This window comes from Equus przewalskii, chromosome X, assembly GCF_037783145.1.
Source record: "Equus przewalskii isolate Varuska chromosome X, EquPr2, whole genome shotgun sequence".
NCBI classification, from domain to species: Eukaryota; Metazoa; Chordata; class Mammalia; order Perissodactyla; family Equidae; genus Equus; species Equus przewalskii.
Genome location: NC_091863.1, coordinates 14,464,143 through 14,482,210, shown reverse-complemented (window position 1 = coordinate 14,482,210; position 18,068 = coordinate 14,464,143). Strand labels below are relative to the sequence as shown.

Below are 18,068 nucleotides of genomic sequence, written 5' to 3'. Positions count from 1 at the left end.
GCAGGGCCTTGCCAATCTTTTGCCGATGTCCTGGTGGATGGATTTCCCTCTAGGAGATGTCTTACCTTGGGCGGGCGGCAGGGCAGGGTGAACAACAGGGAAACAGTTTCTGTGAATAGTGGACCTGGAAGGACTGTCACCTGGTGGCCAAATGGTGAGCTCTAGCTGGTTGAGTGATGGGTTAGATTGGCGATGACTCTGCCTCTGAAACAGGAACGTGGCCATTGGATCTTTGCTTGGAAGTTTATGCGAAGGTGAAGAAAGCTGATGCTCTAGCCGCTTTAAGGGGACATTGCGGTGCTTGCCACCCCTCAGAGTCAAGATGCAGTACTGACAGTTGTTCTGGAAGCAGACGGAAGGAAGGGTGGCCTCACGTTCTGACGCTGCCTGCTAAAGAGCCTCTCTTCAGTCCAAGCCAAATACTTTGTAGTCGCCCCGGGAGAGGCGGTCTAGAACACGGTCTCAGTGCACTCACGGGCTCGGCGGCGTACAGGCACCGCTCACCTGGGACTTCAGTGCCTTTGTTTTGTCTCTTCGAAACCACAAAACTTTCCTCGCTGAAGTAGTCGTTACATAAGTGCAGAGGCCCGAATCACTGGATTTCTGCTCCGGTGGACTTCCGCAGTCCCTCGCTCCTCTTTCCCCCACTTCCTATCCATGTCAGCGTGTAAAACCTTTCTCCTTGGATCTCTAGATCCTCCCTCCCTTCATTCGTCAGCACGTGTTGAATGCTTTCTGTGTGCAGTTAGAGGAACATAAAGATAAATGAGACATGACTCAGTGCCCAAGGACCTCGCACTACTGAGGAAGCCCAATGTGGAAAGGTGGCCGTGCTTTAGTGGGGCAGGGACAGTGTTGAGACACGGACGTGGCGCAGGGCCGGCAAGGTGGGGCCTGCCCAGAACACTGGCATTTGCGGGACAGATCCCAGAGACAGCGTGGGCAGCCTGGCCTGCAGCTCTGGCCCATGCGGCACCATGCCTCACCCCCCGGATCCTGCAGTGCCCTGGAGCCTTCCTGTTGGTGCCCCGTCTTCCCTGGGAAGCCTGTTTGCTCCCATTTGCCTCTGAGGGTCCAGGAGGGTCAACAGTCACCCAGATTCCTAGTAGCATTTTCATAGCCTTTATTTTTGGTGTCTTTAAGACACGCTTGACATAAGCAAGGCTCATGTAATTCATGTAAGAAAGGTACACGCTGTGCAAGTCCCAGCTGCTCCTTGGGAGAAGACTCGGGAAGAGCTACAGTCCTCCAGAATGAGCCAGGAGTTAATTTAGAACATCACCTGCCTGTGGATGACGTGCAAAGCCACAGACGCCATGTTTGGGCTCACCGACCAAGATGCAGGCTGGGAGAAGAGCCATAATAAGCAATTCAGATGAGCCTTCGATTCACTCCTGAAGCCTCTTTCAAATGAAATCCTGAAATAGTACCGCATTTCCACAGGCATCAAGCTGTCAGCTTTGAAGAAGGAGAACAGGCTTCTGAGGCTTAATCCCTTTGACGAGCAGCTGAGGCCCACGCCAGGAAGAGCAGCAGGTGTCTCGGCGGGTGGTAGAGGTCCCGTCCTGCCACCGTTCTGGCCTCAGCAGACTGGGCTTCCACGGCAGGAGACCGCCGCCTGGCAGCCCCTACAGCTTCAGGTCTGGGCTGGCTGGTTCTCCACCCCACTGCTCTTTCCTAACTCCCTCCTCTAGCAGAGAGGCCACTTTTGACCTTTGCTAGGGCTGGGGGGTAGCTGTTCTGTCTCAGAGCCAGAAACAAACATTTCTTTTAACATCCTCAGTTGAAAGGCAGCCAGCCACCCTACCTGCTGCTCGCCCTGGCTTTGACCCGGGTAAATCCAGCAGCAAGGAGGAAGGCTCTGTCTCTGAGTCAGACAGACTCACCAACACCAGCAGCTCTGTGACCTGGGGTGAGTTACTCAGCCTCTCTGTGCCTCTGTAAATTTGCCCATCTGTAAGTGTGCAGGAGGCCCACACCCAGGCACAGCAGTGAGCACCAGGGAGTCAGGAACCCTCCCAACTCCCCCGCCTCTGGCAGTCGGGGGGCCAGGGGCTTCCTGTTCCCCGAAGCCAGGTATGCCCAGTGGCAACCCCGGGCTGGTGGGGGGAGGAGGACGCTCTTCCTATCACACAGGGTCTCCTGGGTGGGCGTCTGTCAGGAGGCCAGTTAGAGCTTCCGCACCTCTGCTGAGGCCAAGGGACTGGAAGGAGAGATTGTCAGGCGTTAGCTGCCTGGATAGGGAGGATGTAAATGCTCCCCATGTAAAAATAGCAAAAGAAAAGAGACCGGACGATCAGGAGGCAAGAGAAACAGTTCGTCAGTTGATTGATGCCATTTATTTCTGGACAAGACGACAGGAGGCCTGGCCTCCCTGGCTGTCAGTTACAGCAGAACCATCGTTCAGTTCCATTGACTGGGGCACAAGTCTGGCAAACAGCTTTTGTCTTCTCTGCTTCCTTGCTGTCAGAGGGAACAAAAGCTCCCCACCCCTCCTTTGATGCCCTTATCTTTCAAGGCGACTCTTCTGCTTTTGAAGTTGCTGCCATCTGTTCTGTGTGTCTCTGTACTTTGCATGGTCCCAGAATGCCTTCTGCTCTCTCAGACTTGGCCACTGATAGCTCTGCCTGTGAGGGGAAGTAAAGCTGCGTTGTCACCATCTTAGACCCCTTTGTCCCCCTCAGAAAGCCATTTAGGAAAAGTCATGTCCTTGAGTTACCAAGAGAGTTCTCTGAGGAGTGAGAAGGCCTGACACTGCAGGCGGGACTCTTCGAGTCAGATGCGTCCCGAGCGTTTGCCTGATGGTTTGGGAGAGGGACAAATTCCATCAGCAAACAACCATGTGTGTGTTTTTAAGGAACATATGTGCAATTTTGGCAAAAATGCCTTCTGAGGACTGGAACCATCGAAACCAATGAACTCTGAAGTCATGTGTTCATCCCTCTGCTTTATTGCAGTATGTCACCTATTCTGAAAGATGAATTGCTCAGAAAGCATTTATCGTGGGCCTACTCTGGGCCAGGCATTGCTTGGCATACAGAAATATGGACTAGTCTGGTGGGGATGAAAAAATGTGTCTCCTGTTTGTGAAAACCTCTAAGGAAGAAGATTCTCCAGCCCCCTGTGAAGTGTTCCCAGCTCTGGTCTTCCAGGACAGCCATGCCTCAAACCTAAATCTGAGCAGCTTCGGCTGTCTCGGTGGGGTTGCTGCCAGATGCCTTCACCGGCAGCTGATGCAGCTGAGGTGCCAGGCTTTCCAAAGGGCACGGTTTTGCGTTGTCCATGTGGGACCAAGCTGCATTGGCATTGGGCACTGGGCAGTGGTTGTGCCTGCCTTGTCCCCTTTTTTGAAAGACCTTTCCAGATACAAACTCAGGATAGACTTGCCAAGGAGAAATCCCAAGTCATGGCTCTCATCTCTCGTAGTCTCAGTATCACTGTTGGCCAACTGTCCGAGTTCTTATTTTCAAATAACAGAAAGCACCTCTGACTGGGGAGGATATCGGATAAGTCACATGATCACCAGGCTTGGCAGCTCACCCGCCAGGGACAAGGCCCCACGTCACTCTCATGGGCTCAACACCCTGGGGCTGGCACCACCGATGCCCCCACCGCCAGCCACTAAGACCATCGCCTCTGCTCTTTTGGAAACGAAATATAGAGGCTGCCACCTGTCACAGAGCGGGTCTCATGCGGCCACTAGCTGTGCATTCCGTCTCGGGCAGGTGCGTTGCGTGGGCTGGGGCGGTTGTTGGTTGTGAGAGCAGCTGGAAGAGCCGCTGTCTGAGCGTTCCTCCTTCTAAAGTGGAGGTGGCGTTGGCTTCCTAACGTGGGCGATCCCCAGACCTGGGGAGGGGGTTCAGATGCTGAGTAGCCAAAACTAAGTGTCCACTGTAGCTAGGACTCTCGGCTTTTATTCTTTTGTCCGGAAAAGAAGGACCTGTCTCCCACCCCCACCCCGCGCTGAGAGCTGACCTGAGAGGCGGGGTCGCCCTCTGGGGAGGGTTGTACAACAGAGTGAAGAGGAGCATGCGAGTCATCTCCCTGCCCCTCTGGGCTCCAGCTGGGATAATACAGCTTCTCTCTTCAGGTCAAAATGTTACTAAGTCATAGTGGCTGGACAGCTGCTGCTGCCCGGGCCGCCAAGCAGACCGCATCCCGCCGCCCAGCTTCCAAGGAGCTGTCACGAAACCTCGCAGCGGAGCCCTGCACGAATTGCCAACGTGCCTCGCATCTTTTCGTGACCACTAGCCCAGCCCAGCCCCATTAGCCTTTTTCTGGACTCTGAGTGACAGCCCGTCTGGGACAAGACGCAAGTGATAGTCACATCTTTCCTTCTAAGTCTTTAGCCAGCTGGGGGATTTAAAAATAAAGAACGGAACTGATCCGAAGTGTCAGCCTCTCCTGACAGTGTGAGTAATTTCCCCCGCTGTCACAGGGCCTCGCTCCCTGAGTTCTTGCAAGCATCCGAGTCACTCTCCTGGGCTCAAGGGAGCACAGCCATCGAGGTGAGTCGGCCTTTCCCTGCCTGTCCCCTCCCCTCCCTCTCCCTCTGTGGCAGCCGGCAAGAGCTCCCCGCTGCACTTCTTTCTCCCTCATCAAGCACAAGAGATCCAGAGCTAAAGCGGCCCGGCAGCTCCAAGGAGGCTGGAACAGGGCACTGCGCACACCGCCGGGTGAGGCGGCATCTCGTGATGGGAGATGGAGCAGGCGGGCTCAGCAGGGCCTTGGATGCAGAAGCATCGGAGCTTGTGCTGTCCTCGCTGCCTGAATCTCCAGAAATCTCTGGGCTTTTCATCCCCCAAAGCAGTGAGCTAACTTATGCTGGGGTGATGGCACACACACACGCGCACACACACAGAGCTGTGTGTTTCTGTCCCCAGACTCCTGATGGAGACTGGAGATAGCTTTTGTGCTGTCAGCACACATTCCTGTGGCAGGCGCTGTGCTTAGCAGGCTGGAGGGCAGACGGCTCCGTGCCTAGTAGGGGAAGGGACAATAAGCAAGTTGACAGGGAGAGAGGACTCCGATCAGAGCCCTGGGAGAGGAGGGTGCACTGAGCATGGGGCCAGTGGGGGCTTCACTGAGGAAATGATGCTGGAACCGGGTGGGGGTGGAGAGGTCTTAGCAGAGCCTCTCCTCACTCAATCTCAGGTACCACTGCTCCATCAGGACAGCCCTGTTTCCTCGTGATGCAAGGGCAAAAGAGGAGGGCCAGGCTGCGCCGCGCGGGAAGGATTTGCACGGGAGCACGTTGACTCCTCCAGACCCTGCCCTGGGTGTGATGGGCCCTGCACCCCAAGCAGGTCAAGGATGAGCAAACTACTCACCTGCAAAACATTCTGGGCCACAAGGCAAGAGTTCCTCGAGAATATAATCCATCAGTATCGGACTACATCCTATAGATGTCAAAGCACCGTGCTTGGGGTGGGGGCGGACAGCTAGGCAAGGTCAAGGCCATGGACAAGAATAAAGCAGACAAAGAGGGCAGGGAGGCCTGGGGGTGGCGGGGACTATCATATGGGATGATTGGAGAAGACCTCTGACAAGGCAGGATTTGATCAGAGACCTGGAGTAAGTAAGGGCCTGAGCCATGCAAGGGAAAAGCATGCCAGGCAGAGGGAACAGCCAGTGCAAAGGCCCCAAGGCAGGAGTGCACCTAATGTGTTTGCAGAACAGGAAGGAGGCCAGAGGGCCAGGAGTGTAACCATCAAGGGGAGGAGTGTAGACTTTGGCTTTTGTCCCAGTCACTGGGGGGTCTGGGACAGAAGAATGACCATTATTGCCAACCCTTACAGAGAGAGATGCTTGAAGGGGAAACAGGGCCATGGGGCAGCAGCCAAGACAGAGGGGAGGAGGGCTCCATTGTAGAGTGGGCTTGGAGGGACTGCGTCTGTCCGAAGGCAAGAGGGGAAGGGAGCATGCGCTGAGGCAATTTAACTTCCTCCACCCCTTTTGTGAAGCCCACAAGCTTCCGGAGCAGCCCCTGCTTTGCTGCTGTTTAGGGCAGCCGGAAAATGGAAGCTATCGAATGACTGAATGACAGAGGCAAACTAGTCTTGCTCCCTTCCTCAGCCCTCCTCCCCCATCTCAGGCCTAACCCGTATGCCTCTTAGACTGCTTCCTTGCAGACATGGACACGCGTGTACACAGGCAGAGGCAGACACTTCCAGCCATGGGGCTGCGATTCCTGTGCCACGTGAGGCGCCTCAAAGGAGCCTGTGGCTGGGAACGATCCCCAGGGCTCACCCTCAGGCTCGGCTTCGCCTGTCCTCACCTGCCCTTGCAGGAGTTTCTCCCCCGCCCCAACCCAGTGGACGTCAGACCTCTTCTCTGCCATCCATGAGCGCCCACCTGCCTTTCAAGTCAGGGCCTTAGAAAGCACGAGAAAGACTGTGGGGCTGAGGCCTTCTAGGTTCACAAGGCGTCATGTTCTGCAAGTCGTTCAAAGGCTGCTTCCTCTGCACTTTAAATAGATGTGCTGTGCTGGGTTTTCAATTTGACGCATTTCTTTTTTTTTGAACTTAAAAAAGGCACAATGGAAAGCAGGCAAGCAATGCAGTGAGTCACCCCGGGAGGAGGGGGGCGCTGCCTGCCGGGAGCTGTGGTCAGGGGAACGTTGCAGGCGGGTGGAGAGAGTGAAATATGGGTGGAGAGTTGAGGCCAACAGGATTGGCTGTGCGGAGTCCCTGGAATTAGTGACTTTGTCTTCTGTGAGACTGACATCTGGGCAAACCTCAGGTGTGTTGGAAAGGTCAAGGGCGGCGACAGAGGTCTGAACTGTACCTCCGGTCAAGTAACAGAGCCCTGGGAGCCATAAAGGACACGCCTTTATCGTCCTACATTTGCTTGTTAGATGCCCAGTATTAGCACCAGGCTCTTACAGGTGGAGAAACCGAGGCTCAAGAGGCTTGTGAATTTCACAGCTTCTCCTGCGTTAGATCAGGACGAAAGCCAATGTTTTGAGATCCTCCGTTTATCTAGATCTGGGCAAAGAACACTGCATTTTCCTTACAAATCTACCTCAGAAGAGAGGCTCATTTTCCTAGTTTGTACAGGTTTGGCTGTAGATACAGAGAGAAATCATGCAGGGGACGGGAATTCTCAGTTGAGCTACAGAGATTCAAAAGCCCAGCATTTGCAAATGGGCAGCCGGGGCAGCACATGCGCTCACCCAACTTAAGGACCAGACACACCCGACAGAGGCAGTCGCTGGGCCTCAGGGCTAGTCTGACAGTGCTCCTCAGCCTGCGCAGGCCCCAAAGTGGCACCCCTCTCTTCGACCACCTCCTGGGCCCCCTGGCCCTTTCCCCACCAGGTGTTCTGGGGTCAGCTGGGCAAGAAGTCAGATCATGCTGCTGCTTAGAGATGGGCACACTTGGATTATACATCATTTCTTGGTGCCTCAGTTTCCTCCTCTGTGAAATGGGATGGCGATTATATAAACCATTTTCACTGGGCAGTTCCAGAGATTAATCATTATATATATAATGACATCATGATAACGTATATAAGCCACTGGCACATGACAGCAGCTCAGTAGACAGTGGCTACAGTCACCCCCCCGTCCTGGTGGCCCCCATCTAGATCTGCAGACCCCTCATCCGCAAGGGAGGCAGCCCAGGCACTTATGAATCTGGGTTTTGCATTCAGACAGGCTACTTGTTAGCTGCGTGGCCATGGATGGCCAGTCACTCTGAGCCGCGTTTCCTCATTTATCAAATAAGGATGACAATAATCTTAATGCAAGGTTTACAGGACCATTAAAACATTTTTAATTCCCATTATCTAATTTTTAAAGAGAAGTCTCTCAGGACTGCACCCTAGCAAAGCTTGGCTTAGCCCACTTCAGGCGTTAGATCCCAACACTAGAGAGGTTGAGGTTACTGCCCTCTGCTCCGCCCTGAGCACGGCTCTCTGCTGTGGACCAAGGAGGAAGCAGGACGGACAGAGGCAGGGATGGCACTTTTGGGAGGCAGAGCAAAGGGCTTCAAAGCCCCATCTTCATCTTCAACTTCTGAATTCCTTCTTCCTCTTGGAACTTGTTGCCAAGGGCCTCGTGTGACAAGGGAGGTCTGGGGCCTCCCACTTACTTGGGAGAAGTCTTGCTGCCCTTGGAGAAGGGAGCACCTGGCATGGGTGCAGGCCGGGGCAGCAGCTGAGAGCCAGGGCCCCTGAAATCCTCAGGCTGCATAGGGGATCCAGGCCAACCTGCCGGTGGGGCCACCCCGCAGAGCTTGGGGCTGGAGAGCTGCAGGACACAGAGTTGCTTTGCCTGAGACCACGAGAACTGCCCCGTGTCCAGAATGGTTCAGAGCTGGTGACCTGCCTGGTCCACCTCTTCATAAATTAGGCTTAACGATAGCAACTCCATCTCGTGTGGCTGTTGCAAGGATTAAACGTACTAATATTCTTCAAGTGCTTGGATGTCACCTGGCACCATAATAAGTGCTAAATAAATGTTTGATTAAAAAAATTTGATAGTGAGGGTAAAGCTCCTGGAACCTAGCAAACTTTCAATGAATTCCTGCTTAAAAACAGCCCCCAAGTGCTTTCTCTCCCCTTCTGTCCTCATTCTAGCCCGTCTCCTGTTTCCTTTGCGACGCAAGTCACTGAATCGTTAGAGGGAAGAAGCCTTGAAGGTCATGGGTCATTCCCAGCCCTTTCAGAGGTGTTTCCATATCATTAGTCACACTTCGGTCTCAGCGAAAGCTCTAACCTGTGGAATTCTCAGCCTCTGAGCTCGACAGTGTGATGCGGCGAGAACAGGTGAAAGGAGACTGGAGAGCACGAGGCCCTCAGCCCGCCCGTTGTGTTTTCTGCCTTAGTGCTGGCTGGCACTGCTCCTGGAACTCTGGGAGGCAGGATTGTACACAAGATCTTCAGTCATCTCTCACGATACTTTCAGCTGTACTTCATAGATTACCCAGCTATCAGTGGCTCAAACAATAAAGACATTTATCATCTCATTTAACAAGTCTGGAGCTGGGAGGTTGCAGGGTTGGTTCAGCGGCTCGACAACGTCAGGAAGGATCCATGCCCTTCCCATCTTCCTTCTCCATCATCTTCAGAGCATGGTGTTTTCTCCTGCGTGGTTGCAAGATGGCTGCCACACCTCCAAGCATCACATGCTTAAAAGACAACATCCAGACCAGGAAGGGGGAGGCAGGGCCTTCTTATTGCACTTCTCTCTCTCTTGCTTCTCTCTCCCTCTCTCCCCCTCCCCCTACCCAATCCAGGCAAGGAAGTCTTTCCCAGAAGCCCCCTAGCAAACTTTCCCTAATTCTAATTGGCCAGAACTGAGTCAAATGCCTGTTTTAGACTGATCCCTGGAAAAGACAGTAAGGATTAACCAGATAGCTTTAGAACTATTGTAGTTCTCGACCTAGAACTAGTGTGGGCCTGGGGGATGGAGCCACCTTCTGAGACATCACCTATCAAATTCTGACACAAAGTTGGGATCCTGTTAATGAGGAAGAATGGGGATGGCTGCTGGATGGGCAACCTAGAGCCTATCCTGAGCGCTTAACCCGTAGATCATGTCTTGGCCCCTTTCATGCTTCCTGACATTTCTGTGCCTTGCCTAGGGCCCTTGGTAGCTTTCAGAAAGGTGTTGCTCACTGAATACTTTGGACTCTTCTACTTGCTGCCATCAGCTCTAACCACCTCCCCCAACCTTCCTACCTCCCCGCCCGGTGGGATAGAGCATAGGAACAGACGAAGTGAGACAAGCCATGATAGAGGAGAAGATGTTAGAAACATGCTAGGGAGAACGCTGATTAAATGGTCCAGACTTGGCAGTGAAAAGACAAATGTCGACAGATTGGATTAACAGAGAGAGGTGTGCTATCTATACGCACATGAACAGGAAAGGTTGAAAATAAAAGGCTGGAAAAGGACACGTCAGGCAAATACTGACCAAAGAGAGCTGGTGTCGCTGTGCTCATGTCAGGTACGATAGACTTCAGGACAAAAAGCATTATTAAGGATGACAAAGATGACTACATGATGATGAAAGATTAAATTCACCAAGAAGAGATTTCCGTGTATGTACCCAATAAAATAACTTCAAAATATATAGAAGAACCATTGATAGAACTACAAGGAGAAATCAGTGAATTCATCTTCATGGTGGAGATTTCAACACACGTCTTGACTACCGATGAGTCAAGCCGACCACAAGGGGAGGACATAGAAGGCCCGACGAGGATGTAGAAAGTCCGAATGATGCAGCTAACACCCTTGATCTAATGGACACAGAGACAGGTGTACGCAGCAATTTGAGCACACACATTTGGGTTTTCCAAGCACACGGAGCATTAACATTTTGATTATATAAGCCAGAAAGAAACAACTAGTTAAAAAAAATAAATATCATGCAAACCACAATCTCTGCCCTTTAAAAAGGTAAATAATCCCAATACACTTGGAAATGTTTTAAAAATTGTGAAATAACTCATTCACTTTTCAAGAGGAAACCATATGAAATCTTTAAAATATCCAGAAGTGAATGAAAATGAAAGTTTTACATATCAAAGCTTGTGAGATACAGAAAAAACAGTGTTTGAGGGAAATTTATAACCTTAAATACTTATATTAGAAAAGATGAGAGCCTCAAGATTAATAAGCTGGGGTTCCATTTTAAGAAATTAGAGAAAGAACAACAAAATGATGAAAATAAGCGCAGATTATTAAAGTAGGAAACAAAGATACAAGAGAGATTGACAAAGCCAAAGGTTACCTTTTTAGGGAAAGTAACAAAATAGGTCAGTTTCTGTCAAGGTTGCTCAAGAAAAAAGAAACAAAAAAATCTTATGGATGAAAAGGGGGACATGACCACATGTTTAACTAGACATTAAAAAATGATGAAAGAAGACTAGCTAATTCAACAACATGGCAGCAATGTTGAAACTAGGACAAGAAGTGTTGGCAGTGCTCGGAGCACACTAGCCACGAAGGCAAAACCTGAAAGGCCTTCACCTGTCTGTGGGCAGGAACACACTCACCCAGTGGGATTTTCTGAGGGATTCAGAATGAATGAGCCACTGAGACGCCACACGTGGCTGAATCTTAGCAGTATAGCAGGATGTCTGAGAAGATTACAAACAGCATGACACCCGCTTTATAAAATGAAAATATAGAGATACACTTTCTAGGAACACATACGGATGCAAAAAAACTATTGAAAAGCCAGGGCAAAAACAAAGCAGGCAGGCTTCAGGACGGAGACCGGACACTCTGTGCACTGTGGAGACGAGCTGGGATGGAGTGGGGACCGTGTGACCAGGTATAAGTTATTGTCAGGGTTCCAGCTTTTGTTCGGGGTAGTGGGTTTGCATGTGCTTATTGTTAAAAATAGCTAATCAGGGGCTGGCCCCGTGGCTGAGTGGTTAAGTTCGCGCGCTCCGCTGCAGGTGGCCCAGTGTTTCGTTGGTTCGAATCCTGGGCGCGGACATGGCACAGCTCCTCAAACCACGCTGAGGCGGCGTCCCACATGCCACAACTAGAAGGACCCACGATGAAGAATATACAACTATGTACCGGGGGGCTTTGGGGAGAAAAAGGAAAAAAATACAATCTTTTAAAAAAAAAAAAAAAAAGCTAATCAAATAAGTAGAAGTAGGTCATGCCGGACCAATGATGACAGACGGTTGACCGCAGAAAAGAAAGAGGCTGAAAAGGTATGGAGTTTGCAATCATCATTATCACTTTTTCCCACAACCTAGGAGACATACGGAGCTGACGCGGTGGAGCACGGGTCTCTGGCTGAGCCACGCTCTGGGTCCGCCCCCTTGCTTCCCCCGCCTCAACCCCGGCACTTGACACCTCTTCTGCCGTGTGGAGGCGAGGTGGAAGGTGAGCTGTGGCCTGGTCCGGTGGAACCTAGAGGCTGCTGAGATCAGCTGTTGGTCCTCACCGGAACCAGCAGCAGCTCAGGATTGTGTCTTGACCCTCCCTGATGCAAAAACTGCCAGAGAGCAGGACTTCTGAGATGGCAGGATTAGCCTGAAGGTAAAAGGACCAGGGAACAGGCCACAGAGAGCTGCTGAAATATCATTCAGGTGTCTCTCAAAGTCAAGGGCCACTCTAATAGCTGTCTGCCACCAGCGAGGCCAGGCAAAGGTTAGGAGGAGTTTGCTTGGAGGCCTACCGCCCGCCCCTCTGAGGGAGGCACAGGCACCAAGGGGACAGTTGGTGGGGACCACACAGCCCAATCCACTTCCTGAAGGGATGTGGAGGCTGGAGCAGGAGCCCAGGGAGAATCCAGACATCAGCCTGGGTGGAAACAGAAGAGGGTACAGGCCTAGCCTGGTGAGGCCTGGACAAGAGGGGCGGAGATCATCAGAAAGATGCAGGGTGTCACTGGGCGGGCAGTAGACCTCAGCGGTTCAGAGCTTGGATTCTGGGGCCAGAGTCTGGGCTTGATTCCCTGCTCCTCCCGCGATGAGCTGGGTGACCATGGGCAGGTTACTTCACCACTCAGGCCCCAAGTTCCTCAGTCACTGCATCTGACACATAGTGAGCACCAGTCTAGACACAGGGGATGCATCAGTGAACAGAACGGTTCCTCCTCTCTGGGGGCCTCACTTCCAGCAGAAACTTACCACAAACAATACCCATAATAAATAAGTGCGTTATAAAGTACGTTAGACAGCCAGGCTTGCTCTGGACCAGAGGTAAAAGGAAGATCAAGGCATAGGAATCAGGTTGCAGTATTAAACAGGGGGCTGAGGCTAGGTGTCATCAAGAAGAAAAGATTTGAGCCAAGACCTCAAACGGCTGCGGGAGAGAGCCGAGCGGCGCTGGGGGAGAGCATCGCAAGGCAAGAACACGTGCCTGGCAAGTTGACTGACCCATGGATGGTCTGTTGTGACAGAGCAGAGGGAGGGAGAGAGAGGAAGGGGCCATGAGGCCCGAGAGGCCACAGGGGCAGATCACACAGGGCCTCCTAGGCCACTGGAAAGACTTGGACTCAACTCTGAAACTAGAAACCACTGCAGAGTTCTGAGCAGAGCTGTGACCTAATGTAACCTATGGTTTAGGACAGACTGGGAGTGGGCGATAGAAGCAGGAAGACCTGGTAGGAGGCGAGTGAGTGCACTCATCCAGGGGAGAGATGGCGTGCCTCGGCCCAGGCTGGTGGCAGAGGACGTGGTGAGAAGGGTCAGATTCTGGAGACATATCGAAGATAGAGCCGACATAATTTGCTGACAGATCGGACAGTGATTTGCAGTGACAGAGAGAAGAGGCGGGGATGGCCGCAAGGATTTTAGCTTAAGCAGCTGGAAGGGTGGAGTTGCCATCAACTGAGATGGAGCAGGTTTGAGGGAGGGGAGCAGGGGTCTGATTTGGGGCAGGTTAAATTTGACATGACTCTTAGACATTCAGGTCGTAGCGGTACCTAGCTCAGGGGAACACTATGAAGATTAAACGAGGCCACCTGTGTAAGGAGCTTAGCCCCAATGCCGGATATGTGGCAAGTCCAATGTCATCATCATCAACCATCCTTGTCGTCATCTGCATCATCAGCATCCTGGGAATGGGATTGTCCAAGGGCTCAGGGGAAGTAATTTTGATTTGTGCTGGTCCCTTGGCACTAAGCATCATCTCCACCCCTAAAGGAGGATGTGGCCCCAGCTGCTGACTGGAACTGGGACCCGTGCCAAGGTCAACCAGTGTCCCAACTTTGTGTGGCCCCATCTCTAGTGAGGAGATGAGCTGTGCACCCAAAGCCTAATGCAAATCCTGGTGCATTTCCCACCAAAGTCACTGCCCTGTCACTCAGTGATAAACCCTTCCACAGTCAACATTTGGAGATGTCACTGACAGTTTGGAATCGGGAGCCAGGGGTCTGCTCATCCGGACTCATCCAGTCTGCAGACAGCTGGCCAATGGAGGGCACCCGCCCTGCATTTTGGAATGGAAAGGGGAAGGTGCTTTTTCGTGAAGCAGCCACAGCACAGGGTTAATGGAGCACAAAGTTGCTGGTGAGTCCGTACTGTGCGAGCCAATGGAATGAAAAAAGCTAAATGTAATTGCAGGGATGGCCAGGCCAACAATTCCAAACCCCAGGAGACCCGCAGATCAGTAGATAAAGGGCAGGCCCTGGGTCAGAGGGCCAGAGGCCATCGAGGTCCAGAGGCCTGCCAAGGTAGGGCGCTCTTCCAGGACAGGAGTGCCCCTTAGCATGCCCAGAGGCACTGTCCCTCTAGCTGATGTCTCACTGATGACCCATGGGCTGTTTCCTCCCACATGGACCCTGGAAAAGCAAAGAACCACATGCGCCAACTCCCTGGGAGGCACCAAGAGAGGATCAGCCACAGAGCCATTTGTCATGAGGACCCCAGCCTCCACTCCCACCTCCTGAGGGGGCTGGCCTCTGTGCTCACCACCATTTGTGCCACTCACAGGATCCTCTATCAGAAAGTGGTGGCATCTGTGTTCAAGGGTCACCAACCCCAAAACTGGCTTCCCACAAATCTCTCAGCAGCCATTTAAGCTCTGTGATTTTCACTCACGCTTCAGAAGTCAGAGAACAACTTCTTCTCTTTCGTTATTAAAATTTAAGCAACTGTTCTGCAAGCAGTAGAGTCACATTTCAGAGATCAAAATTAAAACTTCGTTTTCAACTGGTTTTCTCTTTAGGTGCCTGACAATGTTCTCAGCTTTTGAAATTCACGTGGAAAGAATGACTTTTATGGCAAACAAAGAGCTGTTATTGAACTCTCGTTTATTCTTCACCACACCCCTCTGAGGGAAGCATTTTCCCCCTTCTGTGGGAAGGAAAACTGAGGCTTGGAGAGGGTCAGAAGTGGGTCCAGATTCCAGAGCCCGCAGAGAAGTAGCAGAGCCGAGGTTTAAGGCCGGGTCTTGTTCCTTAATGCTGGAAATCTAAGGATTCGTCCTTCCCACGGCTTCTTTTTAAAGGAACGTGGTGCAGCGAGCGCGCAAGATGGAACAGGGAACGAGGCCACACGGCATGCAGTTGAGCCCCACTATGATGCCGGTTTTCCGAATTTAACTGGGCCCTGATAATTTCCCCAACCACCGCCCTGCTGAGGCCGGCCTCCCGGCATCGTGCCGCCTCAGCCTGGCTCCGGGAGAGGAGGCAGCTGGGCCTCGGCCACCCATCCCTCTCTCTGCTGAGCGGACTTCAGGCCTGAGGCCCATCCCCCGACTTCCCAACTTCCCTTCCCTGCTGCCCAGCACTGTACCCCAGCCCCAAGGACCACATGGCCCTGACACGCCCGTTCTCAGGGGACAGCCATCCCTGGGCTTGGCACTGAAGGCTCGCAGGCTTACAAGAACACTCAATGTGCGTAACAGCACTACTAGGGTCTTAAGTCCAGGATTTTTGCTCAAGTGATATATGGAGGGCTTGCTCTTGGGAGAGACCGTCAGGAAGTGAGAGGAGCTGAGTGATGGAGCAGGGGAGGGGCTGGGGACTGGCTTTAGCCTAACCCCTCTGGGAGCTCTGGAGTGTCAATTTTGAGACACAGCAGCCCTGCCTTGAGAGAAGGGGGCTGGAGCTGCGTGCCCCTCCTCCGTCAGTCAGCCACTGGCTCCCGGGGCAAGCGGGGGGGTGGGGGTGGGGGGGGGGTGGTTACGACCTTCTCGACAGATGCCTCCCATCAGCCTAGGGCAATTCACCGGAAAAGGGTGCAGGTGTGAGTGGTTAGTACCCAGCAGTCCCAGAAGCTGGGGATGGGTGCACAGTGATGAAGGGGATGGGGGCAGCCACCAAGTGCGTCCCTGCAGCTAGCTACATCCCCTGCGCAGGCGCCCCCGCATGCTCTTTCAGCTCTGCCATAGTCCCGGGATGCCCTGCAGTTGCCCTCATTCTGCGGGACTAGAAACAGAGGCTCCAAGTGCTCAAGTCATTTGTCCAGAGTTTCACAGCCCCTTGGTAGCAGAGGGGACATCTGAAGGCAGGTTGTGTGGCTTCAAAGCCTATGCAGGGTTGCCAGAGTTAGCAAATAAAAATACAGGATGTCCAGTTCAATTGGAATTTCAGGTAAACAACGAAGAAATTTTTAATACAAGTGTGTCCTGGCTAATATTTGGGACATGCTTATACTAAAAAATTATTCCTTGTCCAGAATTCAGATTTAACTGGGCGCCCCGTATTTTCTCTGACGACCCTGAAGCCTGCGCTCTCAGGCTGCCTCTGCCACCATTCGTTACTGAACAAACAGGCCAGTTGGTGGGAATTGTGCCTAATGTCAGATACTGGGGGCAAAGGCATCCTTTTCTATTGCAATGCGCACTAATGCTTTCATGCTTTGTGGAGGGGTGGCTCCTGGGTTCTGTCCGATTCCCAGGACATTACTGTGGGCGTATTCTTAGATTTGTGAAATCATCCCCTTCGGACCAGCGTTCTCGCAGAAGCGGCAGAGTGGGCGAAGTGCGCATGCGCCCGTGCGCAGCCCCAGGCCGCAGGCCGCCGGGGTTCCCTCCGCCCTCGCGCACACGTGGGCCAGCCCTCACGACAGCCGGTTTCTCACCCTGCATCGGTCGCTCCAGACACCCCCGCGCCGGCGCTCGGGAATCTCAGCTGCAGCCTGTGCACGGAGGGGAAGCCCGGGAGGCAGACACCCCCGTGGGCTTGAGAGCAGCCACAAGCTTCATCTGCCTGGTTGAGGAGGCTGCCTCCTGGCTGAGGGCCCCTCAAAGCTGTCGCCGCGCGTGATGGGACAAAGGGCACCTGCGGTCAACCATGTCCAGTGCCCTCCCCCCTCTCCCATTGGGGGTCTTCAACAAGGGTAGTAAGGGGTGGGCGCTCGAGGCTCACGAGGCAGCAGTGAATCGAGGCTATAATTAAACGAGACTGTGAACAGACTGTTCACCGAAACCTCAGCAGCTAGAACATGAGTCACGATGGTGAAGTGAATCACGCGGCCTCAGAGTTTCTATTTCTATTTGCATTATTTGGGGTTTTTCGACTTCGGCTTGGGGTCCCTGGGCCCTTTCCCCCTGCATTCGTTCTCCCTCTTTGGGGAGGAAGCCCAAGCTGGGCAGCCAGAAAGGAGGAGAGCAGCCGGGGCCTGGCTGGGACCAGGGAGTCATCTCACCAGCACCAGAGGTGCTCTGAAAGAGTACCGTCTGCTGCGAGGGGAGAAGTTGAAACTCTGGGTTAAACTGCACTTTCCTGATCCCTGTGCCGTTTTTGGTTAACTCGGCTCTCAGGACAGCCCAGCCCAGCGACCACACGCAGACCCCAGCCTGGCGGCGGGCTCACAGCCGTCTCCACCGCGGACCAGCTATACGACTTTGGGCAACTGGCTTGACCTGTCTGTGCCTGTAAAATAGGAGTGATGTTAATGGTATTAGCCTCCTGGGCGGGGGGCGCCGGGGGGGGGGGGGTGGGGGGGGTTGAAGATTAATGAGTTAATATGAGTGAAGCGCTTAGAACAGCGCTTGGCTCAGAGGAAATGCTAATGTGTGAGCTTTCATCGCCATCACCGTGGCGTCCCGTCCCCCCCACCCCCCCCACCCCAGCTGCGGGCGGCACTGCTGAGCACAGAGGGAGCAGGACCGCCCTTGCTTTACAGTCACAGGCTGAGGGAGCTGCCCAGGGCCTTGTCTGCATCCTGTCCAGTCATTTTTGTCGCAGGTGAGGAACCACAAGCCCCATCTCACGCACCTTAGCGGCCGAGCCGAGCAGAGCACCCCCCCACACACACTCCCCGCACAGTGCTCTCTCATGTGCCCCCTGGGGCCTGCTGCGCTGCCGTTCTTGGAGAGGGAAGCAGGTTGTCCACATTAGGAGACGTGCCGTTCAGGGAGGCGGTGAGGGGCTGTCTTCCACTTTAAGCCACACCAGGCCGTGCAAGCAGGGTCCCCACAACCACGAGGCAACCACACTCAGCACACACATTCAGGCCTCGGCAAGTCCCTACAGTGTCACCTCATCCAGATCCTCCCACCAATCCCCGGAGGCTAGCGGGGCGGGCGGGGAAGCTGCGCCGCCGAGTGCGATTCCCTGGGAGCTACTTACTGAAGAGCTATTTAATCTACTCAGCCCCGACATGTAAGTGGCCTCAGGGATCCCCAACTTGTTTCCAGCA

The 18,068-nt window shown here is 53.2% G+C and overlaps 1 long non-coding RNA gene across 1 annotated transcript; it reads left to right on the top strand.

Annotated features, from left to right (window-relative positions):
- Nucleotides 1-211: 211 nt before the first annotated feature.
- LOC139081092 (uncharacterized) lies at nt 212-10,810 on the top strand. The gene is made up of 3 exons (XR_011536068.1): nt 212-3,725; nt 4,091-4,508; nt 8,581-10,810. It is a non-coding gene; the product is annotated as an uncharacterized lncRNA (long non-coding RNA).
- The last annotated feature ends 7,258 nt before the right edge of the window (nt 10,811-18,068 follow it).